Consider the following 14020-nt stretch of genomic DNA (forward strand, 5'->3'; position numbering starts at 1 on the left):
ATGTGAACAGGGGAGAGGGGCAGAGAGAAAGGGAGAGAATGGGAGAGGGAGAAAGAGAGAGAGAGAGAGAGAGAGAGAACCTTAAGCAGGTTCCATGCTCAGCATGGAGTCCAACGCAGGGCTCAATCCCACAACCTTGGGATCATGACCTAAGCTGATATCAAGAATCAGACATTCATCTAACTTGAGCCACCCAGGTGCCTCAAAAATCCTTTTATTTTAAAGTCAACTGATTAGCAACCTTAATTCCATCTGCAACCTTAATTCCCCCTTGTCATGCAACATAATATAGACATACATTGCAGGGATTAAGATGCAGACATCTTTGAGGTAACCATTATTCTGCCTACCACAGATGGGAATAAAAAAGAAGTCTAGAAAGGTAAGCAGGGTCTGGACCAGAAGTACTATGTATGTCTTTTGAAAAATCTCCTGTCTTTAATTCTATAAATAACATGATGCCACTGATGAGTTTTAAGGAAAAGGAATACAGAGATTTGCATTTAGAAAGAGACTATGTGTGGAAGAAAGATTAGAGTAGGGTATGACTTGAGAAATGAGCCCATTTAGAATACCCTGCAGTGCATAATATTGGTTAGCATCTCCAGGGCCAGAAGTAAGGCAGAGGTGGGAATGATGAATTATTTGAGAGATATTTAAGAGTTGGAATTGATTTGATGTGGTTATCAACTGATTTTAGTGGGTTAAGTTTCTTATTTTGTGATAAGATAGATCATGGTTTCATTCACCAAACTAGTGAATTTTAAAAAGGAGACAGGTCAGAGAATTGTTTTAGAGTTGTTGAGGCTGCTGCTGCTGCTGCTTTATCAGCCATAGATTGCCTGTCACTAGGCTTTTAGGTCACAGAGAAATATCTTTTTTTTTTTTAATGTTTATTTATTTTTGAGAGAGAGACAGAGCATGAGTGGGGGAGGGGCAGAGAATGAGAGGGAGACACAGAATCTGAAACAGGCTCCAGGCTCTGAGCTGTCAGCACAGAGTCAGATGTAGGGCTCAAACTAGGGAATGGTGAGATCATGACCAATGTCGGATGCTTAACCAACTGAGCCACTCAGGTGCCCCTAAATATCTATCTTTTTAAGCCTCTCTTACATAAACTAATTCTAACTCATACAAAAGGATTCCATGATCTCTACTTTTGTCTTAGAATTACCACTGGACCATCAATGTTATTCAATGCCTGATGCTATTTGTTTACATTACCTTATTGAGTCCTCACACGGATCTTGAGAGGTGTATTTTATTATTATGCCAATCTTTCAGTTGAAAAAACTGAGACTTTATGATATCACAGTGCCCACTGTCTGCCTACTATATACTATCCCACACAAAAAGTTTGTGCCCAAAATGTCAGGTAATATAAATGCAATGGACTGGAAACAGAAATAATAAGGTATAAGAATAAGGAGAAGGAGGGGTGCCTGGGTGACTCAGTTGGTTAAGCTTCCAATTCTTGGTTTCAGCTCATACCTCTCACAGTTCATAATTTCAAGCCCCACATCAGGCTCTGCACTGACAATGTGAAGCCAGCTTGGGATTCTCTCTCTCCCTTTCTCTCTGCCACTCCCCCACTCACATTCACATTCTCTTTATCAAAACAATAAACAAATAAAAATTTTTTAAAAGAATAAGGAGGAGAAGAAATATTCATATCTTTCTGAACTTCTTTATCTTTCTCAACTTCAAAATTAAAAATTCTTTAAAATTTCAAGGAAGATATTACCAGTTTTACATCAGTAATGTGCTTACTTAACTTCACCTGGGCATGTATTGTCATAGTTGCAAATGACAATTTAAGCAGAGAACACTGTTGAACCAAAATTTGAATCTTTCAGTGTGAAGAGCCACAAAGGAAAAACCAAAAAATGGAAGGCCAAAAGGCAAAGTCAGAAGGAAAAAGGATAAGATAAGCCCCACCCTGAAGAAGATAAAATCTAATGAAGAGAGCCTTAGAACTTTTATTCTAGAACTTTTCTCCTCCTCCTCCTCCTCCTCCTCCTCCTCCTCCTCCTTCTTCTTCTTCTTCTTCTTCTTCTTCTTCTTCTTTAGACCTTTTATTCTTTATCTCCAAGTGATTCAGGAACTACAGTTAGAAGGATTTCATGAATATGCAAACTAAAACATGACAAAATAAACACATTTTCCATAGCTTCCTCCTAAAAATCCATTAAATGAAAGTAAAAAAAAAAAAAAAATTAAAGGGCATAAACCTTTGTTAGGGACTTAGTACCTCCCCACAATCATATCTTGAATCCTTAAACCCCTAATGTGACTGTATTTGGAAAGAGGGCCTTTAGGGAGGTAATTAAAGTTAAAAGAGGTCATAAGAGTTGGGCCCTAATCCAATACAACTGGTGTCCTTATAAACAGGAGACACAAGAGCCCTCCTTTTCTCCACGGGTACACAGCAGAGATCATGTTTGAACAGAGGATGAAAGTGCTGTCTGCAAACCAAAAGAAGAGGTCTCACCAGAAACCAACCCTCACATAGTACATTGATCTCTGACTTCTAGCCTCCAGAGTTATGAGAAAATAAAATTTTGTCATTTAAGCCAGCTAGTCTATGGTAGTGTGTTATACAGCTACCTAGAAGATAAGCGTTTGGGTGTTAGGTGTATCAGACCTCACTCATTTGTATCTTCAAAGCTGCCTGTACATATCTTGCCTGCATTTCTCTAGGCAAAATAATACCAGATTTAGTAATTTACCTATGAATTCCATAAGAGGGTCACAGAATTATATTTCTTTAACATTACATAAATTACTTAACTTTTGGCTTTGAATTTTTTTTTAATGTTTATTTGAGAGAGAGACACAGAGACAGAGAGAGACAGAGGATAAGCAGGAAAGGGGCAGAGAGAGATGGAGACACAGAATCTGAAGCAGGCTCCAGGCTCTGAGCTGTCAGCACAAAGCCCAATGTGAGGCCCAAACTCATAAGCCGTGAGATCATGACCTGAGCTGAAGTCAGATGCTTAACTGACTGAGCCACCCAGGTGCCCCTGAATTTTGACTTCTATTTATATTACCCTAAAACCTTACATTTTTTTCTTTTTTCTTTTTTTAAAGTAGGCTTCACACCCAGTGTGGAGCCTAACATGGGGCTTGAACTCCCAACCCTGAGATCAAGTCCTGAGCTGAGATCAAGAGTCAGATACTTAATGAACTGAGCCATCCAGGCACTTTAAAGCTCACATTTTTTAATGTACTATTTTTACTTAGTCCAGTAAGAATTTCAATTTTTTTGAATATTTCCTTCAGCAAATTTATATTGGATATTTTACTCTCCATGAGGCATGTATCAAATCAATATGAAAATCAAGTTTCTAATTTTACCTGTTAAATAGATCTTCCCCTTCTAGTTTCAGCCTGTAGTAGAGTCGGGTATGTGGGCAACTTATAAATCTTCTCTTCCTCACTTATACAGAAAACTTGTGCAATGAGATCAAATTTCCATCAACCTAAAGAGTGACAATACTGAGTGAGATTTCATTTGTAAAGTGTTCTATACTAAGACCTATGAAAGAAGTAACATTCATACACAATATACATTTTGAGTCTTCAGGTATCTGGTCCCTCCTCACTTCTAAATTCATACTGAATAGAGCAAAGAATAGGTTAGTCTACTCAGTAAACTACAAGAGTGGTATTTAATTGCAACTGTTTAGTGAATTCAGATTACATATAAAGCTTCTGTGAATAATTAAGGATCTAAACAACATTTTTAGTTAAATGTTATTTATTATCATAATACCAGCACATTAACAGAGAAAATATTTTTTCAAATAAAACTAGGAGAACAGTGGAAAAAATAAAAATAGCCAACACTTATATGAGCAACAGTGTAATGATGATTAGAGCTATAAAATCAAGAATTGCATGCTCCTTGAGGAACTTAATTCATATGATACTCACTGGTTGAAACCTCTCAGTATATACAGTGGTGATTTGTTTGTTTGGGACTGGCCATGTACATGACCTAATTTATATGAAATCTATTTTACTTTGTTGCCCAGGCTTCTGAATATGGTCTATTTTCCAGCTCTGAAATAAATATATAAAGCACAAAAGCACTTTTCATTCATCAGTATCAATTAAAGGAGTTTCTTTCAAGGGTTAAAACTGCACATAATCTGTTAAAATTCTAATAATTTTCTAATTCCCATGTAATTTTCATTGGGTTTAGGAGATTTATTTTTAACCTGGCTCTCATATGATTATCTATAGCATCCAAGCAAAATCAGCAATACATTTTCTAAGTTTCATCACAAGTTTAAGTATGGTTTTATACAAACACTGCATTGCTCTTATTGGCACATTCAAAAATTCTACTAGAAATCCTAAGTCACATTATATCTAAGCATTTACTGTTGTTTGTTTTTTCTTGGATGATCAAGATCTTTATTTTCATTTTTTTTATTTATTAATTTTTTTAAATTTATATCCAAGTTAGTTAACATTATATTGCAATAACGATTTCAGGAGTAGAATCTAGTGATTCATCACCTACATACAATACCCAGTGCTCATCCCAACAAGTGACCTCTTTAATGCCCCTCGCCCATTTAGCCCTTTCCCCTACCCACAACCCCTCCAGCAACCCTCAGTTTGTTCTCTGCATTTAATAGTCTCCTATGATTTGTCCCCCTCCCCGTTTTTATATTATTTTTGCTTCTCTTCCCTTATGTTCATCTGTTTTGTATCTTAAATTCGACATGAGTGAAGTCATATGATATTTGTCTTTCTCTGATTTCACTTAGCATAATACACTCTAGTTCCATCCATGTTGTTGCAAATGGCAAGATTTCACTGTTCTTGATTGCTGAATAATACTCCATTGTATACACATATATCCCACATCTTCTTTACCCATTCATCAGTCGATGGACATTTGGGCTCTTTACATACTTTGGATACTGTCAATAGCGCCATCTAAGCATTTACTGTTGATAAGTCTCCTCATCAACCTGAATTTCAATTTTCAAAGCAACTTCTTATTCTACACCCTAGAATTTTAAGAATAATAGAGCATGGATTACATGCATTAATGGTCAAAACTTTCATCTCACACATGTGGCCCAGAGAGCTGAAATGGTATGTCTAGAGCCACACAAATAGGTAGTGGCAGAGTTACAACTTCTAATCTGCAGTCAACAACTTTTTCACACAAGCTAATCCCGTAACACTCTTGCTGGTACAGTTTCTGTGTCGCTTTCCTTATTTAGAAAATAAAAACATTGTTAAAGCAGAAGATGGATTGTCATTCTGTACTTTCGGTTATCATTTATCTGAAGTCTACTGACAGCTTGTCACAGGTAAGTCCAGGGCTCAATTTCTCCTGACTCAAATTAAAAGAAATATGAGGTTTGGGTATTTGAATGAGATTTTGCATCTAGAAGATAAAGCTGCAAGAAAACTGAAACTAAACTGGTATTTACTCTAGACCTGCTCCTGCCCTAACTCAGCTTAGGAAGCAGTAGGAAAGGGGAGCGAGCAGAAAGGCACCTTCACCTACCAAATGTCAGACTAACTTGTTCCTTCCTCTCCACTATATTTTAGCTTTTGGGTTAGAAAGAGTAATGGAAAACCAAGTTTGTTGAGACATCCTGAGTTCATCCGGCATTAATTTCTAGAGGCATGTATCACACAACAATATCCCACTTCTTTTACAGAAAGGGTACAATTAAAGACTTAGGCTGAATTTTTCTCGGAAAAAAAAATGTCTTTTCATGTGTAAGTAATTTTTCCAAGATCTTAAGAGCTACAAACATGTATGGGTAAGAATGAAAGTCACTTCATACTTCTAGGTGAAAGAAAAACCGTATTCTTTTTCTATTATCAAATTAAATCTCATCCCAAGCCATCACTCCTTAGGTTGATGGAAATTTAACTTCAGTCAATACTGGGGCCACGTCCTGTCCCAAAACAAAAACGTCAGATTTTACACAGTCCAGAATACTCACAGATAATCCTCTGACCTTTGGTCACTGCTGACAGGTTCTTTGTCTAAGACCACAGGATCACTGACGGGAAGATGGTTCTGCTGCTTCCTGAAACTTACCTCTCAACTGCAGCTGGAACTCCTTACCAAGGGCAGGAGCCCCAACACAAATGTTGAGGTACCCACTTTACCACAAAGTCATTCCACAGTAAAGACAAGTCACATTCCCAACAGGTTACAATGGAGCAGCACAGAGGGACTGGATCCTGGTTGCCACTACTCTGTGGAGTTCTCCCTCCCCAAATAAATCTCTCTTTGAGTTTCCAAAGTAGATTCTCCTCTTGGATTCCTGCTTCTCTCCCATCTTGAGACTACGTAGCATAAGCCCTTCAAAGACTCTACCTTTAAAAAACAGAAGGCAACTGTACTGCTTTGGTCCTACTGAACAAAAGCTCAAAGAAAGAAAGCAGAAAAGCATTCTTGGAATAGGGCAGGAAAACAGAACAAAAGGCAAATTAATATCTCAGTAAATTATCCTATCACATGTGTCCTTTTTGCTAAATTATTTGAGAGCAGATACAAAAGAGGCCACCTTCTCCAACCCTCTTCACATTTCTGAGGTGTGCCTTCTGCAGGCGTAAGTTTACTTACTCTGTGACTAAACTCTGAGGTCAAGAAGCATCCCGTGTCAGTTTCTAGACATCCTCATTAATGTTGTGCTCTTGATTATCAGTTTTAGGGACATAAAAGTGAACTATCACATGTCCCCCATGTCAGTGAATGACACCACCATCCAGCTGAGGTTACTAGATGTCTTTTCTCTTGACAGCTAGACCACCACCAATTCCACACTTTCCAGATACAGTGAATTGCTCTCAATTCTCCTAAAAGTCATACTCTCTGAGCTGCAGGCCTTTGCATATGTGACACCCTCTGTCTAAATAATGAACAGGCTTTTTCAGAGTATAGTGCAAATATACAGAAGGATAATATTTGTACAACCTCAGTGATAAACTGGGAAGAATTTGGATTATCTATATAGGCCTTGTTGAAAAAAGTTCAGTAGGGAAGATATTCAATAAGATATCAAAGCTTTTTCATGAGAAGCTTTAGCTTGCTCATTTATACATAACAGTTCTTTTTATTTTAAAATAATTCCAAATGTATTCAAAAGTTGCAACAATAATAGTACAAATAATTTTTATCCTGAAACAATAAATTGCCAACATGATGCCCCAGTGCCCATGCTAAAACTTTAGTGTATAATTGCTATAAATAACATTCTCAAGCACCTGAGAGGCTCAGTTGGGTAAGCATCTGACTCTTGGTTTCGGCTCAGGTCATGATCACACAGTTCGTGGGATCAAGCCCCGTGTGGGCTCTGCGCTGACAGCACGGAGACTGTCTGGGATTCTCGCTTTCCTTTCTCTCTTTCTCGAAATAAATAAACTTAAAAAAAAAGAACATTCTCCTCCATAACTACAAGACAACCAATACAATCAGGACTAATGCTGACCTATCATTATCAACTAATCCACAAGCCCTGTTTCAATAATCATCCCAATAATGTGAAGGTTCTAGTCCAGGAACACGTGTTATATTTAGTTTTCATGTCTATTTAAGTCCCTTTCAATCTATAACAGTATACAATCTTTCCTTGACTTTGATTAGGAGCCCAGTTATTCTGTATAATGTCCCTCAATTTGGATTTGTCAGATTTCCCTCATCATTAGATTATTTATTTGGGGCAGGAGTATCACTGAGATGACATGTGCACCTATCAGGTGGCATAGGATTTCTATTTGTGTCATTACGGGTGATATTAACTTTGATCACTCAATTAAGGTAGTATCTGCCAGATTTATCCACCGTAAAGTTGCTTTTTAGTCTTTTGTAACTATTAAGTATTTTTCAGGAAGGTATTTTGAGAATACATAATATCCCCTTCTTTCACCCAACTTTCATCCACTAGTTTTTAATATTCATTGATGCTTCCTGGCTCAATTATTATGATGATGATTTTAAAATGGTAGCTTTCCAACTCAATCATTCACTCCACACTTGTTAATTCTCTCACCTCAATTATGTATTCATTTGTTTATATCAGTATGGACTCATGGGTTCCTATTTATTCAATGGATTATGAACTGATGTTATTATTTATTTTGATGCTCAAAGTATCCAGATTTGGCGACTAGAAACTCATTCAAACTGACATCTGCATCCCTCTGACTTGTTCCCATAATTCTTTAAGCACTTTTTACTTTCTTGCTTAACAAGATATTTCTGGCTCATCTTGGACTTTCCCTGCCTGACGCTGAAATCAGCTATTTCTCCAGGTAGTCTTGGTTCCCTTTAGTGGAGAATGGTGCTTAGAAATCAAAATATGGCACTAGATGGGTTCACTGCTATTAGGGGTACTGCTGGTCCCAGAGATGGGAAATATATGGATGTATGTATACACAGAACATATTATTTATACACATATATCACATGTACATAATTCATGCATTTACATCAACATCTCTATATTTATCTATGTATCTATCAAACCCTGAGTTCACATCACTACCTCCAATTCCAATCCAGTAATACAGAATTATTGAAGTTTTTTTTTCCTATTTCATATTTAGAACTCTCTCCTCTAACAGTGAAAAACTTGGCTGCTATTATCCTCAATATATTTAGTTATTGACTCAATCCTGCCTGTATGTAATCAACTTCCCACCCTGCCACCATCATCTCACAAAGAAGTCCTCCTTACCCTGTTCAGATTCTGATACATTATTGGCCCATCACTGCTGCCACATGCCCCTCTCATATGGATGCCCCCCTAAACCTACTGGGCTTCAATACCCTGTGCCAGGCGACTCCAGCCTTTTGCACACATTCTCTCCCCCACCCCAATCAAGCTCTGACAGATGGTGCCAGGCCAGCAATCGCTCTTCTCACCCCACTTAGGTAGCCAATGTTTATTAGTGAGCTACCACCTCCCAAACTAAATACCTTATTTTTCTCACTCAAGCTCCAAATTCTTATGCAAGATCACTGCTGTCACCATCATCCTGTGCCAGTAATCTCTTCACCTCTCTCGAGCTTCCAACAACCAAATAGGCTGCTTTCTTCTTCCCCCTCATAGACTCCCTCCTCACTCCACTCATGTTCTGATACCCCATGTCAGATAGCCTCTTCCCCCTCCCACCCAACTCTGATGCAAATGTCTAGTTTGCTTAGCCCTACTTAATTGTTTAAATTAAATTATTTAAAAATGAAGAAAGGAAGGAGGAATGTAAACAGGTTATAATTGAAATGGCCACGTGCAATTATTGCTAAATAATTTTTAATGATAATCTCTTCAATTTTTGACATTCGCCATCCACAAGAAACTATTTGTGGGTAGGTACATGAAAATTTTTAAATTTGTTATAAACATTCTAAAGTGAACAGTCCTATTTATAATTGCATCAAAAAGAATAAAATACCTAGGACTAAACTTAACCAAAGAAGTAAAAGACCTGTACATTGAAAATCATAAGCTACTGATGACAAAAACTGAAGATCACACAAATAAAATGCAAAGATATTCCATGACCATGGATTGTTAAATGTCCATACTACCCAAAGGAATCTACAGATTCAACATAATCCCAAACAAAATTGCAAAGATATTTTTCACAGAAATAGAACAAACAATCCCCAATTTTGTACGAAACCACAGAAAACTGTGAATTGCCAAAGCAGTCTTGGGAAAGAACAAGCTAGAAGCAGCATAATTCCTGATTTCAAACTCTATTACAAAGCTACAGTAATTAAAACAGTATGATACTGGTATGAAAACAGACACAAAGATCAATGGAATAAAACAGAGAGCCCAAAAATAAACCCATGCATATATGATCAATTAACTTATGACAAAAGAGCCAAGATTATACAATGGGGAAAGGATAATCTCTTTAATAAATGGTGTTGAGAAAACTGGACAGCCACAGGCAAAAGAGTGAAACTGGACCAGTGCCCTAAACCATACATAAAGATAATCTCAAAATGGATTAAAGATTGAATGTAAGACCTGAAACCATAAAACTCCTAGAAAAAAACACAGAAGGCAAGCTCCTTAACATCCGTGTTGACAATAATTTTGGGGATTTGACACCAAAAGCAAAAATGAACAAGTGGGAGTATACCAAACAAAAAAGTTTCTGTTGATTTCATCAAAAAATGAAAAGGCAACCTATGGAATGGGAGAAAATATTCACAAATCATATATCTGATAAGGGTTGTACAAAATACATAAAGAACTCATACAACTCAATAGAAAAAAACCCAATTTAAAAATGGGCAAAGAAGGGAGTCTGGGTGGCTCAGTCGGTTAAACACCCAAGTCTTGATTTTGACTCAGGTCATGATCTCAGGGTTGTGGGATTGAGCCCTGTGTCAGCCCTCACTGGGTGTGGAGCCTGCTTAAGATTCCCTCTCTCCCTCTCCCTCTGGTCCTCCCCCCACTCATGCCACATGTGCATGTACACTCTCTCTCAAAAATAAATTTTAATTTTAATTTTTTTAATTAAAAAAAATTTTTTTAAATAATAAAAATGGGCAAAGAATCTAAATAAAAATTTTGTTAAAGATGACATACAAATAGCCAACAGGTGTTTGTTCAACACATGAACAGCAAATGAAAAAGTGCTCAACATTACTAATGATCATGAAAATGCAAATCTAAACCAAAGGGAGCTATCACCCCTCTCCTGTTAGAATGGCTAATATCAAAAAGACAAGAAATAACAAGTGTTGCCAACAATGTGGAGAAAAAGGAACTCTTGAGCACTGTTTTGGTACAGCCACTATAGAAAACAGCATAGAGGTTCCTTAAAAAATTAACAAAAGAACTACCCATATGATCTAGCAATTCTACTTCAGGGTATTTATCTGAAGGCAATTAAATCACTCTCTAAAAGGTATCTGTACCCTAACATTCCTTGTAGCATTATTTATAATAACCAAGACATGGAAATAAACTAAATGTCCACTGATTTTTGAATGGATTTTTTAAGTGTGGTATATATATACGGTGGAATATTTTTCAGCCATAAAAAGAAGGATATTATGTTGAAATAACATGAATGGACTTGAGGGCAATATGCTAACTGAACTAAGTCAGACCAAAAACAAAACAAAACAAAAAACACAAAACAACAATACTGTATAATCTCATATGTGGAATCTTAGGAAAATAACCTCAAAGATACAGAGAACAGACTGGTTGCTAGACAAAGAAAGTGGGGAGAGGAGGGATAAAACAGATTAAGGTGGGTGAAAGGTACAAATTTCTAGTTATAAGATAAATAAGTGCTGTGGATGTAAAGTACAACATGACTATAGTTAACAATACTGTACTGTATACTTTAGCTCTTTGGTTAGGTGTATCCTAGGTATTTTATGGGTTTTGGTGCCATTATAAATAGGATCAATTCCTTAATTTCCCTTTCTGCTGCTTCGCTATTGGTGTATAGAAATGCAACTGATTTCTGTGCATTGATTTTATATCCTGTGACTTTGCTGAATTCATGAATCAGTTCTAGCAGTTTGCTGGTGGAATCTTTGAGTTTTCCATATAGAATACCATGTTGTCTACAAAGAGTGAAAGTTTGACTTCCACCTTGCCGATTTGGATGCCTTTTATTTCTTTGCGTTGTCTGATGGCTGAGGCTAAGACTTCCAGTACTATGTTGACTAACAGTGATGAAAGTGGACATTCTTGACATGTTCCTGACCTTAAGGAGAAAGCTCTCAGTTTTTCGCCACTGAGGATGATATTAGCGATGGATGTATGTATAAATGGCTTTTATAACCTTGAAGTATGATCCTTCTATCCCTACTTTCTTGAGGGTTTTATCAAGAAAGGATGCTGTATTTTATCAAATGCTTTCTCTGCATCTATTGAGAGGATCATGTGGTTCCTGCCCTTTCTTTTAGTAATGTGAACTATCACATTGATTGGTTTGTGGATATTGAACCAGCCTTGCATCCTAGGTATAAATCCCACTCGATCATGGTAAATAATCCTTTTAATGCATTGTTGGATCCAGTTGGCTACTATCTTGTTAATAATTTTTGCATCTATGTTCATCAGGTAAATTGGTCTATATGTCTCCTTTTTAGTAAATTGGTCTATATGTCTCCTTTTTAGTGGGGTTTTTGGTTTTGGGATCAAGGTAAGGCTGGCCTCAAAGAATGAGTCTGGAAGTTTTCCTTCCATTTCTATTTTTTGGAACAGCTTCAAAGAAGCGGAGCTAACTCTTCTTTAAATGTTTGGTAGGATTCCCCTGGAAAGCCATCCAGCCCTGGACTCTTGTTTTTTGCGAGGTTTTTGATTACTAATTCAACTACTTTACTGGTTATCAGTCTGTTCAAATTCTCTATTTCTTTCTGTTTCAGTTTTGGTAGTTTATATGTTTCTAGGAATTTGTCCATTTCTTCCAGAAATGGAAGAATATCATCTTATTATTGTTTGTATTTCTGCAGTGTTGACTATGATCTCTCCTTTTTCATTCACAATTTTATTTATTTGGGCCCTTTCCTTTTTCTTTTTGATCATACTGTCTAGGGGTTTATCAATCTTGTTAGTTCTTTCAAACAGCCATTTCCTGGTTTCATCAATCTGTTCTGTTGTTGTCTTTTTTAATTGTTATTTCAATAGCATTAATTTCTGCTCTAATCTTTATTTCCTGTCTTCTGCTTGTTTTGGGTTTTATTTGCTGTTCTTTTTCCAGCTATTTAAGGTGTAGGGTTAGGTTGTATATCTGAGAACTTTCTTCCTTCTTAAGGAAGGCTTGTATTGCTATATACTTCCCTCTTATGACCACCTTTGCTGCATCCCAGAGGTTGTGGACTGTTGTGTTACCCTTTTCATTGGCTTCCATGTACTTTTTAATTTCCTCTTTAATTTCTTGGTTAAACCATTCATTCTTTAGTAAGATATTCTTTAATCTCCAAGTATTTCTTGTCTTTCCAAATTTTTCTCATGGTTGATTTCAAGTTTCATAGCGTTGTGGTCTGAAAATATGCACGGTATGATCTTGATCTTTTGGAAGTTGTTAAGAGCTGATTTGGAACCCAGTTTGTGATATATTCTGGAGAATGTCCCATGTGCACTCGAGAAGAATGTGTATTCTGCTGTTTAGGATGAAATGTTCTGAATATATCTGTTAAGTCCATCTGGTCCAGTGTGTCATTTGAAGGCATTGTTTCCTTGTTGATTTTCTATTTAGATGATCTGTCCATTGCTGTAAGTGGGGTGTTGAAGTCCCCTACTATTATGGTATTATCAATGAGTTTCTGTATGTTTTGATCAATTGATTTATATATTTGGGTGCTTTCATGATGGGGCATAAATGTTTACAGTTGTTAGATCTTCTTGGTGGAGAGACCCCTTAATTATGATATAATGCCCTTCTCCATCTCTTGTTACAGTCCTTATTTTAAAAGCAGGTTGTCTGATATAAGTGTGGCTACTGCAGCTTTCTTTTGGCAACCACTAGCATGATAGATGTTCTCCATCCCCTTACTTTCAATCTGAACGTGTCTTTAGGTCTAAAATGGGTCTCTTGGAAACAGCGTATTGATGGGTCTTGTTTTCTTATCCATTCTGTTACCCTATGTCTTTTGATTTGAGCATTTAATCCATTGACATTTAGAATGAGTATTGAAAGATACAAATTTATTGCCATTGTGTTGCCTGCAGAGTTTCTGGTGGTCTTCTCCGGTCCCTTCTAGTGTTTGTTCCTTTTGGTCTTTTTTGTTTTGTTTTGTCTTTTCTCCTCTCAGAGAGTCCTCCTTAGAATTCCTTTCAGGGCTGGTTTAGTGGTCACAGATTCCTTTAGTTTTTGTTTGTCTGGGAAATTTTTTGTTTCTCCTTCTATTTTGAATGACAGCCTTGCTGGATAAAGAATTCTTGGCTGCATATCTTTCCAATTCAGCACGTTGAATACATCCTGCCACCCTTTCTGGCCTGCCAAGTTTCTGTGGATAGGTCTGCTGCAAACCTGATCTACACAT

The 14020-nt window shown here is 36.9% G+C and overlaps 1 protein-coding gene across 7 annotated transcripts in view; it reads right to left on the minus strand.

Annotated features, from left to right (window-relative positions):
- The window catches only part of KLHL3 (kelch like family member 3), a 271473-nt gene that overhangs the window by 142552 nt on the left and 114901 nt on the right, over positions 1 to 14020 (minus strand). For 5 of the 7 annotated variants that reach the window (XM_053221343.1, XM_053221364.1, XM_053221351.1 and 2 more), the window contains exon 3: positions 3358 to 3482. The exons of the other annotated variants lie outside the window; for them this stretch is intronic. The gene's annotated coding sequence lies outside the window, so the exon portion shown is untranslated. The remainder of the gene's footprint in view (positions 1 to 3357; positions 3483 to 14020) is intronic. 7 annotated transcript variants of the gene reach the window in all.

Source organism: Acinonyx jubatus, chromosome A1, assembly GCF_027475565.1.
Source record: "Acinonyx jubatus isolate Ajub_Pintada_27869175 chromosome A1, VMU_Ajub_asm_v1.0, whole genome shotgun sequence".
NCBI classification, from domain to species: Eukaryota; Metazoa; Chordata; class Mammalia; order Carnivora; family Felidae; genus Acinonyx; species Acinonyx jubatus.